At 37.0% G+C, this 24,747-nt stretch overlaps 2 long non-coding RNA genes across 2 annotated transcripts in view; one reads left to right on the top strand and one right to left on the bottom strand.

The window, feature by feature from the left end:
- Positions 1-19,273, bottom strand: part of LOC144297620 (uncharacterized) — a 90,171-nt gene extending 70,898 nt beyond the window's left edge. Inside the window, exons 1-2 of the long non-coding RNA XR_013364579.1 lie at positions 18,788-19,273; positions 17,242-17,310 (exon numbers count right to left, since the gene is read on the bottom strand). This is a non-coding gene — a long non-coding RNA (uncharacterized LOC144297620). The remainder of the gene's footprint in view (positions 1-17,241; positions 17,311-18,787) is intronic.
- Positions 1-24,268, top strand: part of LOC144297619 (uncharacterized) — a 46,076-nt gene extending 21,808 nt beyond the window's left edge. The window contains exons 4-5 of the long non-coding RNA XR_013364578.1: positions 19,946-20,038; positions 23,195-24,268. This is a non-coding gene — a long non-coding RNA (uncharacterized LOC144297619). The remainder of the gene's footprint in view (positions 1-19,945; positions 20,039-23,194) is intronic.
- The last annotated feature ends 479 nt before the right edge of the window (positions 24,269-24,747 follow it).

Here is a 24,747-nt window from a genome sequence, read left to right as displayed (position 1 = left end):
CAAATGACATATCAGATAAAGGGCTAGTTTCCAAGATCTATAAAGAACTTATTAAACTCAACACCAAAGAAACAAACAATCCAATCATGAAATGGGCAAAAGACATGAACAGAAATCTCACAGAGGAAGACATAGACATGGCCAACATGCATATGAGAAAATGCTCTGCATCACTTGCCATCAGGGAAATACAAATGAAAACTACAATGAGATACCACCTCACACCAGTGAGAATGGGGAAAATTAACAAGGCAGGAAACAACAAATGTTGGAGAGGATGCGGAGAAAAGGGAACCCTCTTACACTGTTGGTGGGAATGTGAACTGGTGCAGCCACTCTGGAAAACTGTGTGGAGGTTCCTCAAACAGTTAAAAATATACCTGCCCTACGACCCAGCAATTGCACTGTTGGGGATTTACCCCAAAGATACAAATGCAATGAAACGCCGAGACACCTGCACCCCGATGTTTCTAGCAGCAATGGCCACGATAGCCAAACTGTGGAAGGAGCCTCGGTGTCCAACGAAAGATGAATGGATAAAGAAGATGTGGTTTATGTATACAATGGAATATTACTCAGCTATTAGAAATGACAAATACCCACCATTTGCTTCAACGTGGATGGAACTGGAGGGTATTATGCTGAGTGAAGTAAGTCAATCGGAGAAGGACAAACATTATATGTTCTCATTCATTTGGGGAATATAAATAATAGTGAAAGGGAAAATAAGGGAAGGGAGAAGAAATGTGTGGGAAATATCAGAAAGGGAGACAGAACGTAAAGACTGCTAACTCTGGGAAACGAACTAGGGGTGGTAGAAGGGGAGGAGGGCGGGGGGTGGGAGTGAATGGGTGACGGGCACTGGGTGTTATTCTGTATGTTAGTAAATTGAACACCAATAAAAAAATAAATTAAAAAAAAAAAAAAGAATTGCCCTGATGATCCAAAGCAGACCTTTTGTGAACAAGATAGAAATCTTTATGTGTTATGCCACTGAGATTTCAGGGTTACTTGATACCTCAGTATAGCCTCACTGTAGCCTAATCTAATCAAAATAATAATAAGCAGCATTGATTTTAAAGATGGTGTAGCCTGGAATAGCCTATATGGTATGGAGCTAACCAAAGAGAGCATTTATAAGATGACTGACTTGGTAAGAAACTCGTAGGAATTTGAGAATAAACACAGAGGAAGGAAATGGAGGTAAGAGGGAAAGGCCAGGAAACAAAGGAAGCAAGTGGTTTTCAGAAAAAAAAAAAAAAATCAACCAACAAGAAGTCACCTCTGGCAGAAGTGGTTAAAGAACTTTTTAAAAAATGGCAATGCCTAGGAATGCCTGGGTGGCTCAGCAGTTAAGCGTCTATCTTTGGCCCAGGGCATGATCCTGGGGTCCCGGGATCGAATCCCACATCAGGCTTTCTGCATGGAGCCTGCTTCTCCTTCTGCCTGTGTCTCTGCCTCTCTCTGTGTGTCTCTCACGAATAAGTAAATAAAATCTTTAAAAAAAAATGGCAATGCCTAAAACATTGGATAATTTAAAAGAAATGAATTAATTACTAGAAACATAAAACTAACCAAGATGAATCATGAATAGAAAATGTGGAAAGATCAAATAATGAGTAAGGGGATTGAGTCAGTATTCAAAAATCTCCTAACAAAGAAAAGCCCAGGACTAGATGGCTTCCTGATGAATTCTACCAAACATTTGAAAAAGAATTAATACCAATTCTTGTTAAGTTCTTCCAAAAACCTGAGGAGGAAAAAACATTCCCAAATTCATTTTACAAGGCCAGCATTATCCTGATATCAATGAGGATACTATGAGAAAACTACCAATATCCCTAATGAACATAGATTTAAAAAATCCTCAATGAAGTACTAGCAAACTGAATTCAACAACACACTGAAGTTGCAAGGATGCAAGGATGCAAGGATGCAAGGATGATTTGACATGCAGATATTAATAACAGTGATACATACATTAACAAATAGAATAAAGGATAAAATTCAGTTGTCCATCTTAATAGATACAGAAAAAGTACTTGACAAAAATCAGCATCCTTTCATGATAAAATTGTCAACAAATTAGATATGGAAGGAATTTACCTCAACATAATAAGGGCCATACATGACACCCCTCAGCTACTATCTTCCAGCGATCATACTTCTGGTTACATATCCAGGGAAATGAAATCAGTATCTCAAAAAGATATCTGCACTCCCACGCTCATTGCAGCATTCTTCATAACAGTCAACATGTGGAAACAACCTAAGTGTCCATCAAAGGATAAGTGGATAAAAAAGATGTATATCTATAGATAGATAGATAGATATAGATAATAGAATATTGGAATATTATTTATTCATTTAAAAAGAAGGAAATTGTGCCATGGATGTGCATGGATGAACATGAAGGATATTATGCTAAAGGAAATAAGCCAGACAAAGAAGAAAAATTGTATATGATCTAACTTACATGTGGAATCTTAAAAAAAAAAAAAAGTCAAGCTCATAGAAACAGAGTAGAATAGGGATTATTAGAAGTTATCAGGGGCTAGGCAGTGTGTGAAATGAAAAGGTGTTGGTCAAAGGGTACAAACTTTCAGTTTTAAGATAAGTTCTGGGGATCTAATAATGTACAATATGGTGACTGTTGTGAATAATATTGTACTGTATACTCGAGTTTGCTAAGAGTGTAGATCTTAAGTGTTTGTACTGTAAAAAAATAACTATACGAGGTGATGAATGTGTTAATTAACCTGACTGTGGTAATTATTCACAATGTCTATCAAATCATCACACTGCACACTTTAAATACACATAACTTTTTGATCAATTATATTTCAATGAAGCTGGGAAAAAGCATATACCGTAGGTCTAGTCTAGATTCAATACCATATAATCTGTTGGAGATATAAAGGAAGACATGGTCCCAGTCCTCAAGGACCTCACATCAAAGTGAAGAACTATTAGAAAAATAACAATACTGTCTAGTACAATAAAATAGAAGTAAATACAGAGTGTTGGGACATTAGACATAACACTGCAGATAGGAAAGTTCAGGCAAGAAGTGTTAGAAGCAATATAGAAGCAGCGGTAGCCAAGGATAAAGGAAAGGGCATTCCAGGAAAAGGAAGAAGCTTGTGAAAAAGCTTTGAGCAAATAGAACTTGGTATATTGAAAGAACTGAGAGCAATTTAGGATGGAGAGTGTTTATTATTGAAGAAGGGCAGGGGAGGCATCAAGAGGTCAGGTAGGGCCAGGCAATAATCATATGCCCTACCAAGGAGTATTAGCCCCACCCTAAAGGCTACAGGGAAACACTTACTATTTTAAGATAATTATGAAGATCCAATACCAGCAGTGTGGACAATGATTCTGAAGAGGTGCAAAACCGCAGGGCAGGATGATTTGTTAGGAGGCTATCTGCAGTAGCCCAGGTGAGCTTTAACCAAAATGGTGGCACTGGAGTTGGAGATAAGTGGTCAAATTCTGGAGTTGAATGATCAAAAACCACAGGCCCCAGTGAGGTAGGCAGGAAGAAATTGTTCAAGGATTGCACTCACTCCTTATAGGTTGCTAATGCATGGGCTGCCTTTCATTTTCCTCCCAATCAAAATACAATGACTCCTCTATCCTCTAACTTTTAATTACAGCTTTCTACACAACTTGAAATAAACACATTTAGGATTCAATGTCATATCATTCAATTGATCAGCACACTCTATTCACTGCCGGTTGGAAAAGTTATTGATCAAGCACACAGAAGTGCTGACAGCCTACAATTGGCCACTTGAGATAAAATAGAAATGTGAAAGATCAAAGGGTTCTTGTCACTAGCATATTTGAATAATGGTTCCTGATTATAATGGTCTCCTGTGTGATTTGACAGGCCAACTGATCAAAATTAAGAAGTCAAGCCCCTAAAGGCATCCAAACTTTGGGTTCCATTAACTACTTCTAAACCATGTTGTTAGCTCTTTTTTTGTAGGGCTTATGATGCTGATCTTCAGAGTATCTCACTCATGGAGAACATGATAAATTATCAGCTCAGCATGACTTCCGTGCATCAGAAAAAAACCCATTGGACTAACATTATTTCTTATTGGACTAAGATAAAATTTTTTCTGCTTAGAAGTCTAGGGTTGTTCTCTAGAGAGGTCGCTGGATTGCAGGAGACCCAAATCTAACCCTAAGCCTAACCAGAACCCTAAACTATGAACCCCAAATGCCTAACTGCTAATGCTAATACTAACCCTAACCTTAACACAAAACCTAAACCTAGATCTAAGAAAAAAAGACAGGAAGATACAGTATATAATATTACTCAACCATAAAAACATATGAAATCTTGGCATTTGCAACAATATGGATGGAGCTACAAAGTATGCTAAGGGAGATAAGTCAGAGAAGAAAGAAAAATACCATATGATTTCACTCATATGTGGAATTTAAGAAACAAAACAAATGAGCAAGGGGAAAAATAAGAGAGGCAACTAATGAAACAGATATTTACTATAGAGAACAAACTGATGATTACCAGAGGGTAGGTGGGTGGGAGATGGGTTAAATAGGTGATTGGGAGTAAGGAGTACAGTTGTGATGATCACTGGGTGTTGTATGGAAGTGTTGAATCACTATAATCACTGGGCTTTGTATGGAAGTGTTGAATCACTATATTGTGCACCTGAAACTAATATTACACTGCATAATAATTGCAATTTAAATAAAAAAATCTAAAATAATTTTTTTCTGCTTAGTTGAAGGTCTTAGCATTAACCCAGGAATTAGGATGCTGTAATAGAAAGATTTCAAGCTTTACAGACAAAATATATATAAGTTCATGGCCTGGCCATGCTGAGTGACCAAGAGCAAGTCACTGAACCTCCCTGAAACTAAGTTTACTCATTTGTAAATTTGGACAATTTGTCCATCCCACCTGCCATACAAGAGCTTTGTAACAGTACAAAATAAGTAATGATTGAGAAATCATTCTAAAAAGCATTGCATGCTTTTTAATCGCTGACAAATTGTCACAAGTACTATTGCCACTATTTTTATCTTGTCCTTTTAGATTAAGTAATATAGTGAAAAGTATTATTCTAGGGCTACTATATAAATGCATTTAAGATGAAGATGACAGAAAGATTAGTTGGGGGTGACAAGCATTCTCTGCTTTTTTACATAACATACCACAATGTCTTGGGGTTTATTGATCTTCATACAGATAGAGCGAAAGAAAGAAACTTCTGGGAAAGACTGAAAAACAAATGACTTCTTAGCTAAATTTAGAAAAAGAGAATCCTTGTACTTGCTTCAGCAGCACATATACTAGAAAAAGAGAATCCAAAAAGGAAGGAAACTCAGAGAAAACCTCACAAGAAGATATTATTTACAGAAAGGAAAATGTAAGAGCAAATATCAATGAGTTATACATAGAAGAGAAATAAGATTTTCGAAAAGCTAAGTTTTATTAGGGCAACTACTAAAAAGACAGGAAGCTAGACAAAACAACCATCATCTAAAATGGCTTACATGATTATATAGTAATTGCCTCCCACTATTTTAAAAGAGGAGACAATTCGTACTAAAACAAGGTGCAAAGATACTATTAAAAGCTGTATGAAATCTATAAGTTCTTTAAAAGCAGTCAAGCAGCAAAGGAGACCAATAGTAGCAGAACTGATATCAAGAATGAAGAGTCTGTGATATTGAAAAGACAATAACAGAACAAATGAAAACACATCAAAGGTACACAGACATTGACAAAGAAAGAAATCTACAAACCAGGGATAAAACCATGATATTCAATTTGAGAATAATCAGTGTACCAAAGAACATAAAAATGCAAACAAAGTGGAATTTTTTAAGTGAACAAGTTTATTATTGTTTAAATGTTATTTATTTATCTATTTGTTTTTAGTTTCAGAGGTAGAGTTTAGTGCTTCGGTTGCATATAACACCTAGTGCTCATTAAGTGGTGTCCTCGTTAATGCCCCTCACCCAATTACCCCATCCCCCCCCCCCCCCCCCCCCCCCCCCCCGTCAACCTTCCCTCCAGCAACCTGTTTGTTTCCTGTGATTAAGAGTCTCTTGGGCACTGAGGGGGGCACTTGGCAGGATGAGCACTGGGTGTTATGCTAAATGTCGGCAAATTGAACTCCAATAAAAAAAATTAAAAAAAAAAAAAAGAGGGATCTTATGGTTTGTCTCCCTCTCTGACTTCATCTTATTTTATTTTTCCTTCCCTTCCCCTATGTTCATTTGTTTTGTTTCTTAAATTCCACATGAGTGAAATCATATGATATTTGTCTTTTTCTGACTGACTTGTTTCGGTTAGCATAATACCCTCTAGCTCTATCCACATCATTGCAAATGGCAATATTTTATTCTTTGATGACTGAGTAATATTCCATCTTCCTTATCTATTCATCTGACAATGGAATCTGGGCTCTTTCCATAGTTTGGCTACTGTGGACATTGCTGCTATAAATATTGGGCGTGCATGTCCCTTTCAAATCACTATGTGTGTATCCTTTGGATAAATACCTAGTAGAGCAATTGCTCGATCAAAGGGTAGTTCTATTTTTAACTTTTTGGGGGACTCTCCATACTGTTTTCCAGAGTGGTTGTATCAGTTTGCATTCCTACCAACAGTACAAGACGGTTCCCCTTTCTCCACATCCTCACCAACATCTGTCATTTCCTGACTTGTTAATTTTGGCCACTCTCACTGATGTGGGATAGTAGCTCATTGTGGGTTTGATTTGTATATCCCTGATCTTGTGTGATGTTGAGCATTTTTTCATGTGTCTGTTGGCCATTTGTACATTTTCTTTGGAGAAATGTCTGTTCATATCTTTTGCCCCTTTCTTGACTGGATTCTTTGTTTTTTGGGTATTGAGTTTGAGAAGTTCTTTATAGATTTTAGATACTAGCCCATTATCTGATAATACATTTGCAAATATCTTCTCCCATTCCATAGGTTGAGTTTAGAGAAGAAATGGATTACAGGTGCTGTGGAGGGGAGGAAGGCATCATGGTCTCAGAGAAAGATGAGAGAGAGAGAGAGGAGCACACAGGGGAACACACAAGGCAAACATTTTCCCAAAGCCATTGGCTAGGAAAATGAGAACAGGATGATTTTCATGAGGTCTTAAGCCAGCAGAGCTTAAAGATTAGAGTTTTAAAGGTCAGTGGGCTTGACTGGGATAGAGCCCAGAGGGGGCTGTCCTGCTCCTGGAGAGAAGGTAAGCAAACAATCTGGAGACAGACAGTGTAGAAACACCAATCTGAAAATGACTGGGACACCTAGTGGGAAGATTCTTCACTCTTCTTGGAATGCTTCCTTGAGAGATAGCAATCATAGAGATGCGTCTCTGGGGACAAAGGAGCTCGCTGGTGCCATTTCCTTTCCCCACCTCTCAGCATAAACACAGATCTACCTACACGAAGCAGCACAGTGTCCACACTGGCTGTCTAACCTTCTTAAACCAAGTCCTACATCCCTCAGGCCCAGCACGGTGGGCCCTTTCCCCAGAAGACCAGCAGAAACCCATGCCCATATCATGTTTCCCTACCAGAGAGTTCTGCAAGGCTTCAGTTCTAGTGGAAGTATTATAAGGTCTCTTTTAACAGACAGACCAGAGCACACTTAACCAAAACTTGCTGCAACCTGTCCAAGAATCAAACACTGCCCACTACAGGCAAGGAGAACCTGTGCAAATGACTGGCCTGAAAGATAGAGTAACCCAAATGATAGCAGAGTTCATGTGGCACACACCACCAGAAGCACTCCCTGACACACTAGGCCCCAGACATTATATGATCTCTTCTTCATAAAGCTATTACTCTCTGGAACAGGAAACATAATGGGCTTTTCTAACACAGAGAAGAAGGCAGACACTTAGACAAAATGTCAAGATGGAGGAATTCATCCCAAATGAAAGAACAAGATAAGGTCACATCCAGAGAGTTAATCGAAATGTATATAAGGATTATGCCTGATAGAGAATTTGAAGCAAAAATCATAAGGATACTCACTAGGCTTAAGAAAAGAATGGAAGACTTCAGGGAGACTCTTACCACAGAGATAAAAGAATATTTTAAAAAATAAATTACAAAAGAAAAATACAATAACTGAGATTGGAAACTGACTTGATGCAATGAACACGAGGCTAAAAGATGAAGATGAATGAATAAGTGATACAGAAGACAAAATAATGGAAAATAATGAGGCTGAACAAAATAGAGAAAGAAGAATTATGGAACATTCGCATAGATTTGGGGAACTGAGTGACACCATCAAATGTAGTAATATTCATATTATAGGAGAAGAAGAAGAGAAAGGGAGGCAGAAAATTTATTTGAGGAAATAATAGCTGAAAACTTACCTAATATGGAGAAGAAAAGAGACATCCAGATCCAGGAGGCACAGAGAACTACTATCAAAATCAACAAAAGCAGTCCAATACCAAGTCATATTGTAATTAACTTTACAAAATATAGCAATAAAGAAAAATCTTAAAAGCAGCAAGACAAAAGAAGTCCTTAACTTATAAGGGAAGACCTATGAGGCTAGCTGCAGATTTATCAACAGAAACTTAGCAAGCCAGAAGAAAGTGGCATGATATATTCAATGTGCTGAATGGGAAAAATCTGCAGCCAAGAATACCCTACCCAGCAAGTCTATCATTCCAAATAGAATCTCCCAGACAAATAAAAATTAAAGAGTTCATAACCACTAAACCAGTCCTATAAGAATTATTGAAGGGGACTCTCTGAGTGGAAAGCAAAAATCAAAAGTGACAAAGAAAAGAACAGAGAAAATGTATAGAAACAACAGTAAAACTAGTAATAAAATGGCACTAAACATATATCTATCAATAATCACTCTGAATGTAAATGGATTAAGCACTGCAATCATTTGACACAGTGTCAAATGATTAAATTAAAAAAGACCTATCTGTATGCTGCCTACAAGTGACTCATTTTAGACCTAAAGACACCTGTTTGAAAGTGAGGGGACAGAGAAACATTTATCATGCAAATGGATGTCAAAAGAAAGCTGGAGTAGCAATATTTATATTTGACAAGACAGAGTTTAAAACAAAGACTGTAACAAGAGATAAGGAAGGGCAGTATATCATAATAAAGGGGACAACCCAACAAGAAGCTCAACTGCAAATATTTATGCACCCAACACGGGAGCACCCAAATACATAAAACAATCAGTAACAAACACAAAGGAACTAATTGATAATAATACAATAATAGTAGGAGACTTTAATACCCCTCTTACATCAATGGACAGATCATCTAAACAAAAAATCAACAAGGAAATAATGGTTTTTAGTGACACACTGGACCAGATGGATTTAACAGATATATTCAGAACAGTCCAACCCAAAACAGCAGAATACACATTCTTTTCAAGTGCACATGGGACATACTCCAGAATAGGTCACAAATCAGTCCTCAACAAATACAAAAAGATTAGGATCATACCATGCATATTTTCTGACCACAGCTCTATGAAGCTATTAGTCAACAATATGAAAAATATTGGAAAGATCACAAATACATGGAGGTTACACAACTTGCTACTTAACAATGAATGAGTCAACTAGGAAATCAAAGAAGATATTAAAAAATACATGGAAACAAATGAAAAAACACAATGTTCCAAAGCCTTTGGGATGCAGTAAAAGCAGTTCTAAGAGAGAAGTATGGAGCAATACAGGCCTACCTTAAGAAGCAAGAGAAATCTCAAAAACAACCTAATCTTACACCTGAAGGAGCTAGAGAAAGAACAACAAAGCTTAAATCTAGCAGAAGGAAGGAAATAATAAAGATTAAAGCAGAAACAAATGATATAGAAATTTTTAAAAATAATAGAATGGATCAATGAAACAAACTGGTTCTTTGAAAAAATTAATAAAATTGATAAAATTCTGGGAAGACTTATCAAAAAGAAAAGAGGAAGTACCCAAATTTAAAAAATAAATCACAAATGAAAGAGAAGAGATAACAACGAACACCACAGAAATACAAACAATTGTGAGAGAATATGATGAAAATCTACATGCCAACAAAATGGACAACATGGGAGAAATGGATAAATTCCTAGAAAAACAAAAACTACCAAAACTGAAACAAGAAATAGAAAAGATGAACAGACAGTAGCCAGCAAAGAAACTGAAACCCACCAAACAAAAGTCCAGGGCCAGATGGCTTCTCAGGTGAATTCTACAAAGATTTAAAGAAGAGTTAATACCTATTCTTCTCAAACCATTCCAAAACATAAAAAAGGAAAGAAAACATCTAAATTAATTTGATGAGGCATGCATTTCCCTTATACCAAAACCTGATAAGGACTCCACTAAAAAAGAGAACAACAGGCCAATATCCCCAATAAACATGAATGCAAAAATTTTCAATAAAATACTAGCAAACTAAATCCAACAGTACATTAAAGGAATGATATTTTTAAAGGATATACATATTTATGTATATATATATAAACATATATAATTCATATGTAGAATAATAAACATGCTACTGGAATATCTTACTATTATGGAATATAACCCACACATAGGATAGTAAATGTTAAGGAGATATAAATAGAATATAATGCTCATTAACGTTTTTTTTTCCCCTAGAAAGTTGCTTAAGAATCAGAGAATATCATCAGAAAACAAGATCCAGATATGGCAATTTTCTCTCTTGTGAGTGTATGTGTGTGTATGAGAGAGAGAAAGAGAAAGAGAAAGAGAATGTGCTTTACAAGGAGGAGATTTATCATAGCTTTAGAAACAAAAATATTATAATTATAACAGTAATAAGTAACAATAAAAACTCTCATAGATGGAACACTAACTCTAGACTAGCCACAGTATGCAGCACATTCCATTTTTATCTCATTAGCCTGCAACTCTCTATCATCTACGTCACTATTCCTCTCTGCTTCCACCAAGTCACATGCAATAGAAGTTGGCCTATCAAATAGAGGAGGGGTAGAGAGGGTTGGCATAACACTGTTGGGGGCTTTTGTTAAAGATCTAATTTGTAAGTAACTTTTGATGACATACTAGAAAACTTATCATTTCAATCAATCTAAAGTAGCTAAAATAAACGTCAGAAATTATTACTGTTGACATGTTTTACAATAAAAGGGACATAATTTGAAGTGTGAGCATCTTATTAAACATGACATCATATAATTTGTATTAGATACCACTATAACCAGTTTCAATGGTGTAGAAATTAAGATGTTGATATTCATTAATGTTTTACTTTCTCAAATGAAATCCTACCCTGCTTTTGTCTCACTTTCAAATAATTGCCTCTAGCTCTCCATATGCTGTTCAGAATTGATTTTCGAGGTTTTGAAAGCACATAAAAGAGTTTATTGGATGCTTCTAAATACATTCTTTATGATTATTGTTACAATCATCATTGATAGCATGGTGATAATCAATAAATACCCATCAAAATTTACCCCATAAATGGAACTCTTGAATTCCATTTTTTTTAAAGTAGACCTCAAGGTGAGGTTAAATGCAAAGGAACAAATGTATCCCCCAAATAATTAGCATTATTTATACAGCTTCCCGTATAAATACCATATGGATGGCAACTAGACATTTGGTGGTGATCACTCTGTAGTACATACAATTGTCAAATTATAATGTTGTATACCTGAAGCTTATACAATGTTATATGCCAATTTTACCTCGATAAAAATAATAAATAAATAGAAATACCCTGTGGTATATATACCACATAATAGAATATTTAAATAGCCCCACAACCAAACCAATAATGTCATCAATTTCTATGAAAGCCTTATCACTAAATCAGACTCATTGGTCAACATATCCTCTGACCTAATACTTCTATAACTTTTATGGACAAATGGTGACATAATTAAATGTATCTTTTGCAAAAATAGCTATTAATTTCTATTTGCCACTCTTCTCCACACCTTGAATAGAATGTCACTGTTCTTTCCTCAAAGTACAAAACCAAAATATAACATTGTTAAGATTATTAAAACTATCCAACAAATACCTAGACAAGGTTTCAAATGTCATTTCTACTGACCTTGCAAAAATGTTAGGCAAGACTGCAGCACCATGATGGGGCTCCCAGAGAATGTGGAGGAAGCCATCCCCCATATCTTCAAACTAGTGGAGGGATACCTGGCTGATGTGGTCAACAACGAGACGCTGCAGATGTACATGAAGCCACCAGTCCATGAAGAGTCCAAGGTGCCACCCAAGGGCTTTGTGGTATGGGAAGCTCCCTGGATCACCAACAGCAGCAAGAAGGCTCCTAAGATGAGCAGCTCAGAAGAATTTCCCAGCTTTGGGGCTCAGGTGGCCCCAAGACCATCTGATGAGGCCCCAAATGATAATGATCAAAAAGCAGAAACCTCTCCAGCCTGCTGACCCAAACTCCACCCCACATGGCTTGTCTCAATCTGACTCAGCAGCTGGACCCTCCATAACCTATTCACGCTTCCCCCTCCCCAAAGTCTCACAGTGAAACCAGAGGCATCAGCATCCTGCATGTGCCTTAGGATCTGCTCCCTGACACCTTTGCTCTGGGACGGCTCTCCGCTGTTGTGAACACTAACAAAGGTAATAGGACATTTCCCCATAAGTGCCCTGGCTCATCCAACATGTCAATAAAGTTCTGGCCTCCCTGTGAGAGCTCCACAGTTGTGGCTGAGTCTACTTCCTGTGACATGACCTCAGGAAATAAATTTCCTTGACTTAAAAAAATGTTAGGCATGAACGAAACTGGATTCTCTTGCTCTGAAGAGTAGCACAGACCCCTCCATTATCCACAGGCAGAAATATTGCAGGACAAACAAAATCACTCCACAGAACAAAAAACTGAGGAGTAAATAACCACTCAGTGGAATGATATGCCTTTCTGGACATCTCAAGGCACTTTACAGACAATTCTTGTGGTGAGCATTTCTATCTTCATAATGTATTGAGCAGGAAGACCAGAAGTAGCTGGCTGAGAGAAGAGCAAGTAATGATGGTGATGAGGCAAAGGCGAAGCTGATAAAGGTAGCAGCTGCTGGCTACGATGCCCTTCCCGTCGTTGTGCTAAACACTTGCTATTTTACGTTACCCTCATAACACTCTAGGAAGTAGGTATCATTGCCCACCATCCCACCCTTTACAGGCAGGTTGAGGCTTAGAGAAGTTAATTCATCGTCCAGGATCACACCACTAGGAAATTGCAAGAGCCAAGTTTTCAAATCCAAAGCCCAAGCTCTTAACCATCCTGTTCATGCAGCCTTCTGAAAATTATTTTCAATGTGTTGTATAATGTTGTTTCTTGCATGAAAACAGTTGGAATAAGGCCAATTCTTGAATGGCTTGAGACAAAACTCTAACAAAGGCTTATTTTAGCAGACCCCAAGGAAAGATTTTTCTTCTCTTTTTTTCATCTCATTGACCAGTGGGATCCTGTGGCTGTCTTGGGCAGGAGGACTACAGAGCCTGAGGTGACACTGCTGTCATGAGTATTGTTCATAGGCAAATCTGGGCATTCTTCTCATCTCTGTTAGGACCGATTACATTGTCCCTTTGAAGTCACTAGGCATTCTTTCCTTGAACAAAAGATGAAGAATTCTATTTTGAAGGAGTCATGGCTGGATTTTTAAAAATTAATATCATGGACTTATTAGTATAATGGCCCAAATCCAAAAATTGGGATAAATGTGTGGCATCAGTCCAATGTTACTGTGATAGTAGATATGCAATAATTTAACATCATTTCAATTTCACACTTACACAATGTCCTCGTTTAGGGTGGATCAAGATAATTGGCAAATTTTCAGGCTAAACTTAAGTTCTTAAAGACATTTCAGTAGCAATGCCAACCACAAAACTTGTCGGAAAACTGATAGTAAAATGGGCTTTGAGAAGCAAACTATTCAAAGAACAGATGGATTGAAATTTGACAACTTTCATCATAGTAACACACACACAAACACAAAGACTTGTAGAGCAGTCAGTGACACCTTAACTCTATGCAAGATGCTTGAGGGTATTTTCTAGACACATGGTCCTCCCTCTTTTTTAAAAACCAGTCTCCATTTCATTCCATTCTTGGAATAAGTCTCTTCACCTACAAATGTTTTAATGTTTGGTAAATAATCACATTATGTTAGTGGCTGACATGACAAATAAGCAGAAAAACATTTTTATGTATAACTGTTGTTAGGGAATTTATGAGATACATTAACATCACACAAAGCCGAGCACCTATATTGGCTGACTGGCTTATTGGGAGACTCCAATAACACAAGAGAATGGGTGGGTTTGTGGGACCATTTACCGATTCAGCAACTTTAAGTGGTTGGGCAAATATCCATTGTTATCATAGCATGTTATTGGACCATGTTACTAGGCTCCAATGAAGAATTTGTTAAATATGTATCTCTGAACCAAATAAAAGTAAAAACATTCCTTATCAGACAGTCCAAAAACATATACATACTTACATAGCTTATGATCAGAATAGTCCTTTTAAAAAATAGTCTTATAGGAGCAGAAATATCTATTGCAGCTTCTTAGTCACATACATGAAACTGGAAGGAAAATTTTTTTCATAAAACAGCGTTAAGAATCTGCCACATATGCAACACTCTTTCAAAAGGAATATGCTCTAGTCTTGAAAAATGTTTCACTCAACCTGAATTAAATTCAGAATGTAACTGTAAATATAAATGTAAGGAACTATTGGAAGAGGTCTTTGAGAGGACATGACTGCCACTTGACCCACAAGCTGTACTCAGTCACTCCCTCCTCTATCCTTGGAAAGTACATTCTGCCCATTGTTCCCACAGTAGGAATGGTTCCAAGGACATAGACTCGAGACAGTGATGTGTTGTCGAGACCATCTAGACAGTATACAGGACTGAATCTAGTTAAAGACCACTCTATAAACATAAGATTCTGGCCAGCAGGTGCAGAGATCTACTCATTTTATGGCTGCTGAAGACAAGCCTCATAGATGAGTTCCCTTGCTGATTAAATTTGCCACCTGTCTATCTGGAGTGGCCTGCATCTTTCTTCCATCTCTCCTTGCCCTTCATGTATGGGGACATATTGGAAAACCAACAAGGACCAAAGCTAAGAGTATGGCCTTGGGGCCAGACCAGCTGTATTTCTGTCCTCCAGCTCTGCTACCTACTATCTGGGAGATCTTGGGCAAGTTACTTAACCTTTCTACACCTCTGTATTTTTCTCAGTTATAAAATGGCGACAATAATAGTATCTACCTCATAGTTCTATTCTGAAGAATAAAAGAGTTATTTTATGTTATTGAATATCTCCCAAACAGGCCTATTCCTTATTCTTAAAAAAAAAAAAAAAAAAGAGGGATATTATGGTTAGGTGAGGTTATGTGATTTCTCCAAAGTCACAGTTAATAAGTACCAAAGGTGAGCTTAGTGGCCACCTACTTCACATCCGGTGTCATTATTTTTTCTATGATCTTCAGGACCGCAATTTTAAATTATGTGATCATTTACTTTCTTTTCAATGTCAAATTTTGCATAAATCCTTTGGTTATATCCAGAGGTAATTACTATGTGCAAACTACACGCAAATTAACTACATATTAAAGGACAGAGAGGAGACAATAAGTTGCATCTAATCATAAAATCCTATAACCATTTCCCTTACTGTCCACCACTTTTACTTATCCTCACCCTTTCACTCTTTTATTTTATTTTTTTTCACTCTTTTTTAAATGCAATTTTTCCTCAGAGTATTTCTTCCCATCTCCCTCAGAATTTTGCATTTGAATGAGGTCTCTCTGGGAAAATCTTTCTGTAAGGCCTGACTACCAGAGTGTATCAGTAACTCCAAAAGAAGCTTCTGTGTTGATACTTAGAAAATATATGTGGTCTCATGTATTTCATAGCAGTTAAATGTACCCAAATGGCACCAAGAGGAAGCGACCAGCTCACTCAGATCACAAGTCTTCTTTCTCTATAGTTCTTTCCTTCTCTCCTAATACCAGATCTCCTGCTATCATACCAACACCTGGCAGACATTCCTAAAAAACTGACTGTCCATGTATTTACGGAATGGAAAAAAATGAAAATAATCTGGAAGACTAAACTGAGTCTCAGTGCAGGGATTCACTTCCAAGCACTGTATTTATTATTTCTTCTCTCTCTCCTCTGCCTAATAGTGGGCTTGGCAAGGAGGAAGCCCTGAGTCACTGCCATCTCTCCCAAAATAGGTGCTGCTCCTATCCCAAGATAGGCTTAAGGAAGTTCACAACCCTTGACATCACAAATAACATTTTGCATATATTTGCATTAAAACATTTTTTTTAGGTAAAAGTCTACCTTTGATTTTCAGTCTCATTATGATCTGTGATCCTAAATTGCTGAATCTTTGCTAAACATCTTCCTCCTCTCAGCTCTGGTTCCCTGATAGGTATTGTTTTCAGCTCAACATCACAAAGACCAAACTCGGGATATTCCTGTAACAACTCCATCTCCCCCCCCACCCCTCTCTTCCTCCCTGCTTCCTCCTCCTTTTCTCTTATTTAATCTAATTTTATTTTATCTTTTTTCAAGTTTTTAAAATTTATTTATTTTTAATTTCAGTATAATTAATATACAGTGCTATATTAGTTTCAGGCATACAAACTAGTGATTCAACAATTCTATACATTACTAAGTGCTTATCAAGATAAGTGTACTTTTAATCTGCTTCACTTATTTCATGTATCTCCACCCATTCATCTTCCCTCTGGTAACCTAAGTTTGCTCTCTGTAGTTAAGAGTCTGTTTTCTTGTTTGTCTCTTTTTTCTTTGTTTTGTTTCTTAAATTCCACACTTGAGTGAAGTCATATGATACTTGTCTTTCTCTGACTGACTTATTTCACTTAGTATTATACTCCCTAGCTCCATTCATGTTTTTGCAAATGGTAAGATCTCATTCCTTTTTACGTCTGAGTAACATTCCATTATATATGCCATATCCTCTTTATCCATTCATCTTTGGTTATTTCCATATCTTGGCTATTGTAAGTAATGCTGCATATATCTTTTAAAATTATTGTTTTCATATTCTTTGGGTAACTACCCAGTAGTGGAATTACTGGATCATATATTCCTGCAACTTCTTTAGAGGATCAAAATAAAGAGTAGTAAGAAAGGAAAGAGAGTGGCAGTGTGGAAAAACTTACTTGGAAGAGCTGGAAGTAAATGGAATAGTACTCCAAAAGGCTCATGAAATTAGAAGTGGTTCCTCTTCTCTGAAATGACAAATTTTGTGTCATTTTGGGGATTTCTTTTAATGTTATATTGAGGTATATTTCTCATGTTCCAGTTCCCTGAAAGCATGCTGGGATGGTTATTTGAAGTTTTATTTATGAGGCTCTCTCTTACTTGGCAGTTCTTCCTCTCTCCATGAAAAATTCTATTTCCTTAAGAAAGTGAATCTAAAGGGACCAAATAATTTACTCTTAATTAAGAGTTAGCTTCCCATAGCAATGAGGGACTAGAATGTCAGTGACTGAAGAAATGATCTTTATTTCAGAGTTTCTATTTCTCCTTGTCAACTCATAATAAAATAGAAAATAAGCCAGCAATGATCTTGCCTTTTCCCCACTCTAGATCAGAGGCTGAAATTCATAAATTTGTACAGAGGTGAATTCATAAATTCACTCCAGGGGTTGAGTTCTCTAAATCTCTTCCTCCTCCCCCTCACTCCTATAAAACTAGCTTGTGGGATTTTCCTTGTCAGCCCATTCATTATATATAGCTCACAGAACTGAAACTTAACAATAATAAAACCAAAAATAATAATGGGAAACAATTTGTATGTTCCAGACACTGTTGTGATTTAAACATATTAACTCATGCAATATAAGCCCGGGGGGGGAAATCATTATATTCCCCATTTTATAGATGAGAAGAACAAAGAACAAGAAATAATAATCACTATATCAGATATTCTCAGCTACTTAATTCAATCATAAGATAAAGACCTGAATGTGCCATGTAAACTTAGGGCACTATTTAAATGTCATTAGTTACTTTTCAATTTTGGTCACCTTCCCGGAGGTTTGTTCCTGAAGAGACAGGAAACAATTATAAAAAACACCTCAAATTCTCTGTTCATGAACTCCCCCTTCTTAGCTGGTCACGTTCAAGACCATAAACTTCTTCTCCTTAAAGTTCACCCTCCATGGCTAATCAGTCTTCCCAACCTGTTGATTCTATCTTCACAAAGGCTCTTCAGTTTGTGCTCCCTTTTCAATTTGCCCTGGAGTTTCTTTAGTTTGGGGCCCAGTTATCCCTCCCCTTGATTACCTCAAAGCCCCACCACCCCCAACTGGTCTTCCCAACTCTAGTGTTTTTCCTCAATGCCATCCACTCAGAGCATAGCTCCCTTCTTAAAAAACAGATCTCACCAGGGCCCTTAACCAATACTTTCAACTGCACTCACTGGAACCCGAGGTAGCATCTTGGGCAAGACACTTTGTCTAGGCCAAAGGATGTGAGACCCAGTTCTGAATCTACTACTTCCTAGGTCTGCAGTCTTGAACTTCTTATTTAACCTCCTTGAAAATAAATTTCTTCATGTATGCAGTGAGATCATGTAACATTTTCCTGACCTATTTCATAGACTATAAAAACTTATTTTTTAACTTGTGAGAAAATTCTTTGAAAACTGAGAATCATTTCAAATATGGAGCTTTTACTAAAATTAAAGTCCAAATTTCTTACCAGGCACTCAAAGTCTCCAAACTCTGACTATGAGCAGCATCCAGATGCTCTTCCACTACAAACATACCCAAATCCCTCCCAAGTTCTCTGGATCTTCCTTCTTTGTCCTTTGCAACCCTAACCCTACACCTTCCTCTGCCCAGAAATCCCTTCTTTTCCAGGGCTTCTAGCAGAGACCTGTTCATTCTTTAGCACCAAAATAAAATCTCACCTTCCCAAGGTGGGTATCCACAGTTTCCCAGTAGGATTTAATCTCCCCATTCCCTGGACTTTCCTATTACTTAGTTACCATTTTGTCAACTCTTGCTATATGTCTGACACTGTGCCAATGCATATAATTATCTATGCTATAATCTTTATGCCTGAAACCCTCAAAATGACCCTTAGAGGTAGACATTTTCTCCATTTATAAATGAGGACTTTGGCTCTTTAGAACAGTCAATACCTTGGCCATGGTTACACAAAATGTAAAGAGCAGAGCTTGGCTTGGCCAGGTCTGTCTCCTTCCAGAGCCTCTGCTCTCAATTCTGTGTATTCATCTTTGTTGTTTCATAATAGCCCTTGCCAGAATCAGCCTGGTAGTAGTCAAAAACACATTTACCCATCTTTTACAAGTCTGCAAGCTCCTGGATAATGAAGGAGCTTTCCTCCTTCATTATGATTACGATATACTTAACTTATAGCAAGATAATCAATAAATATTTACTGAGCTACAGTGAACTTATAAAACCTTTATTACTCCACTTAGAACTTTCACTCGTCACTCCTGTCATCTCTCGGACTCTTTCTCACTCTCTTGCTCTTTTTTTTTTTCTTTTCTTTTCTTAGTATCCAGTGCTAAACCAGGGTAAAAATAAGAATGCTCACAGTGTGGAATATGGACAACAGGATGGAGGAGAATAGGCACTTGGAAATTGTTTACCCATCTTAATTTTTGGTGGTTCAAATGAAAATATTCTGTTAGAGTTTCAAGCTCTTCATAGAATAATAAACACTTGATAATTTTTGCCTAAATACTGGCTCTGGTGACCATCATCTAACTCATTGCAAAGCATTGTTAACGTAAAGTAGTAACAATCCATGAATTGTAAAACACCTTATATAAAATTTTTTCTAAAACACTAACTATATTGATACAATTTTCCTTGTTCTTTTAAGCAATAAAAAGAAGATTCACATCTACTAACAAGAAAGGATTGGAACTCAAAGTTTTTAGAATAAAAATTCAGAAATCCTATTTCCCTTTGAACAGTAAGTAAAAAGATTTCTCAGCTGACCAAAGTAGCAAAGAGGCAGTTCACATTAGGAAAGATTACAGTTTAACAAAAACAACAAAGAGAATTTAAATGTCTATGGGTTCTCTCTGAAATGTACTACCTTAAACAAATTAAGTGCTTCATCTAAACCATAATAACCAATGGCATTCTAAGAGGAGCAGAACAACCTTTGATGTCTCCTTTGATATTCAGAGGCTGATTCTGAAGGGAAGAAGCTGTCCAACCAGTCAAAAAAGACACTCACAAATGTCTGCACTGCATCAAACCTTCAATGTCTTGTCCCACAGCTATGATAAATTTTTCTTCCTGAAATGTTAAACGGTTGTTTTGGCACGTTACTTACAAAGAAAGAATTGTGTACAAGAAAATGTGTCCTGTTATCATGCTAGGAAATGTAGAAGTAGGAAATACAGGAGATATGTAAAGATATAATTTTTTAATTCTTTAAACCCGTTTGAAAATCTTTAAAGAAAAAAAAAAAAGAAAATCTTTAAAGAGATGGCAAAGTTTTCATATACTGAAACTAGAAGGGACCATATGAGCTCCTATAATGTTACAGGTAAGAAAAATAAAGTCAGAGACTTTGTTGCATAAAGTCATACAGTCATATAGTATCAAAGTGTCAAAAATCAACTGGAGCTCAGGTTCTTTATGCTTAGTCCAGTGGGTTTTTTTTTCAACACTCTACCACTAGTTTAGTCAGAGCCTCCAGAGACATCATCTCTATTCTCTCTACAATAAATAGCTTTAATCAGTTTTCATGCTACTGGCTACTTCTGTGGTTAACAGTCTCAGAGAAGTTTCAGTATAATAACAAATTTGGCATTTAGTGCATTTAATATGTGCTGTCTCTGTACAAAGTATACTGCTTGCTTTATCTTAACTAATCCTCAAGACAGTCTGAGTCAGAACTCTTCCTTGTCTTGGGGCTTAGGGAATTTATATCCAGAAGCCCAGAGCCTAACACGGCTGTTAGGAGGTAGGACACAACACAAATTAAAAACCATCGACTAATCTACTGTAAAAGTAAAATAAAAGTTGGTTTATTCAGCATGTTTTTAATATGATATCTTTTATTCACTGGTATTTTTGGGTATCTATAATATAATGTGTACTGGTTTTTATTTAAAAAACAACAACCTCATTTATGAATCTTTTGTGTCTCTATAAGCTAGAACAGTCCCTGGCACACCCTCAGTAAAAAAAGAATGAACTTAGGCAGTGTGCAGTCTCAAAGGGCCTTCTACAAAATATTTTAAAAGATAAATGTACATATTGGAAACCGTGAGATAAAATAGAACCCTGTATAGAAGCCTATATAGAACAGGTTAATTTCGAAATTCCAAGTGGAAAACAGCTGACCAGAGGGAGAGGGTGTGCACAGTTGAGAGAGGAAACTCTAGACCAGATCGCTGCACTGTAGCTTCTCAGACTGACCTGTCAACCAGCCTCAAGAACACAGATCTGCATGCCACACTGAGAGAAGCTGTAAGCAGAAGCTGAGAGTGAGTCATGGACAAATGCCTCAAAAGAATGACACTGAAGCTAGCACACGAACGATGATGAAGAATTCATGAGATGATGGAAGATGATTTCAAGGGAAGAACAGAAATAAAAGCTGGGCGTTCAAAGAGACCAAGATATGTCTGGAGGAGATGAAAGAAATTCAACATGGCAGGAGTATCAACCACTGGCAGAGTGGTAAGAAATGAAGCTAGAGATAAAGGGAGAGATAGAAAAGAAACTAGCTTTTGAGGCCTGTTAAGGAATCTTACCTTTATTCTGAAGGTAGTGGAGAGCCAGGGAAGGGCTTTAAGCAGATGGCATGATCAGACTTTGAGCAAGGCCGATTCTGCAGCATATATCGTTCATACAGTGCCACTCTGGAGTCCTAGCAGAATGCATCACCATGGAATAGGGTACTAGGCAGAGAGGCAAGGCCCCAGGACCAGAGGGAAATACCAGTAATGAGAGCCAGAATAAGAGGTAGAGTACAGCACTTTGGAGACTGTACAGTACTTTGGAGATGTGGCATATAATCAGAGGAACTTTCAGAAATATTAAGAAGGCTCTTATAGTAGGAACTAAAGACTCTCCCAACCATGGATAAGGATGAATGAGAATATATATATATATATATATGGATGGATATGTTGAAATGATTTAGTTACTAAGTATTCTCTCAATGTATTTCAGTCTTCTGCTAGTTGGTTATTAATTTGTTATGTATGAAAATTCTCTATTACTTAAACATGTACTTTGCCAGAATATCAACCACTCACATAAATATACACATTATGTGTTTATATTTCATTGCATAGGTTACATTGGGCTCTTCCATCCATTTGCTTATTTAATCTTTGAAAGACTCTTATAAGATTGGCAGACGGAAAACACTGTCTCATATTATAAACACTCATATTACAGAAAACACTCATATTATAAATGAGGCTCTCAAAGGTAAAGTGGTCAGAGGTAGTGAACAATTAACTAGAATTTGAGTTTTCTGAAGTTCAGTGTTCTCTCAGCTACACAATTATAAGTATGTGGAATTTAGTCTTTTTTTTCTTCTATTTCCATCTGTCCAAACTTAGTGCACAGCAAAGCTCCAAGGAATCCAAGCAAACAAAATCACTTCTACCTGCAGCATATACTCATGCAGGTGCATGAGTGAGTTTAGTACTAAGAAGATTAAAAGAGCCAATGCTGCTGTAATTCCTAATTGGGATACAAGGGCCAATAAATTTTAGCACAATTAAGCTAGTGAAGGAAAATTCTGACATTAGAACTGTCTTCAAAAATTGGGGATATACCTACCACCTTATAGTAACAATAACAACAAATAACATTTATTGAATGACTGCTTTGTGCAAGGGACTTTTCTAAGTGCTTTACTTGCCTTAATACATCAATCCTCAGCATAACTCAATGACATGGGTACTATTATCATCTCTATTTTATAGAGGGGAAATTGAGGCACTAAATAGTAACTTGCCCAAATTCCCACAGCTAGTAAGTAAAATAAGATATAAACGTAGGCCATGCTGAACAAGAACCTATGCCCTTAATCATTGATGCTCTACTACTTCTCATATTATCATCAGTAAAATCTCTGTCTTCCCCTTTCCAGGAGGAGACTTGAACTGCAAATACTACTCCCAGAGATTCAAGTACATCAACAATATATGTTAGAAAGAATGTTAACCCAGGGATAACATGAAGTTGCTGCTCAATTTGGGAAACTGACAACAAACAGCTATAACTTAGTCACTGTGAAAATGATGAATTATTAAGACATCAATTTCCATTTGAAAAGCAGATATTGAGAAGCTACTATCTGCCTAGTCTTGTGGTAGACCTGGAAGTAATGGAAAAGATAGAAAACATATCTGTGAATCTAACCTTCAGGAACAACCAGGCAAACCTGAATGAATTATTATTATTGAATATTTTAATAACAATATCCAAAATTTACTGAATGCATACTGAGGCTAGACACTGTTCTGAACACCTGTATTAACCTTTCAATCCTCATAACAACCCTAGGAAGTGGGTGCTATTGTTATCCCTCTTTTATAGAAGAAAAAAAATGAGACCCAGAGAGTGGGTTAATTTGCCAAAGGGTGACATGTCCAGTAGTTATCTGAGCTGAGACTTGAACCTGTGCAGTCTGGTTCTGAGCCCTCACTCTCAACACTGGCTCTCTTTCTCTTTATTCCAGTTTTGTGTCTGCACTTGGGTAAATAATTTAAGCTGGAGCCAGATCTACAATCCCAGACATCTCAGGTTTAAGGCAGGGGGAAAAAGAAACCTCACTTAGGGCTTAAGACCAAACCAATTTGACCAATGCAGCTTTTAAAAGAATGCTCTGAATCAGGGATATTTCATGGTATTCTGATTACTAGCCTGCTATTGTTCTTTATGTTTATCTTTGTTAGCCAAGAATCCTACTTGGAAGAAGAATAAGCAGTAGGGAAGGGGAGGGTCTACCTTCCTATGATTTCCCCCTCTAGATACCTCAGATCTAGGAACAATCCAAACATTCATCAGTAGGTGAACAAATAAATTATGCGGTATTTTCAAACTCAGCAATAAAAAATTAACTACAGATACAGCGACATAAATGAATTTCCTAGCTATTATGCTGAACACAGAAGCCAGATGCCAGAGAGTATATACTAGATAATTATATCTACTTGAAATACTAGAATGGAACAGTCTCATCTATGGTGACAGAAAGTAGATCAGTAGTTCCCAGGGCAAGTGGGTGGGCAAGATGGACTAGGATGAGGCACAATGAACTTTTTTAAAAGATATTAATTGTTTATTCATAAGAGAAATAGAGAGAGAGAGAGGCAGAGACACAGGCAAAGGGAGAAGTAGGCTCCATGCAGGGAGCCTGGGGTGGGACTCGATCCTGGGTCTCCAGGATCACGCCCTAGGCTGAAGGCCACGCTAAACCACTGAGCCACCCGGGCTGCCCACACAATGAACTTTGTAGGGTGTTGGAAATTTAAGAGATTCTTTTGAGAATCAGAAAAACATTCTCTATATTAATTCAAATAGTAGTTATATGATACATAAATTTGTCAAAACTTATTAAAATGTACACATAATAAGATGAGTGCATTTTTATGTGGGATTCTGAAGTAGATCCTAAGCCAGAAAAAGAACATGAGGGGA

Source organism: Canis aureus, chromosome 25 (genome assembly GCF_053574225.1).
Source record: "Canis aureus isolate CA01 chromosome 25, VMU_Caureus_v.1.0, whole genome shotgun sequence".
Classification (NCBI taxonomy): domain Eukaryota; kingdom Metazoa; phylum Chordata; class Mammalia; order Carnivora; family Canidae; genus Canis; species Canis aureus.
Note: the sequence above shows the minus strand (reverse complement) of the source record. Positions and strands in the feature narration are given on the sequence as shown.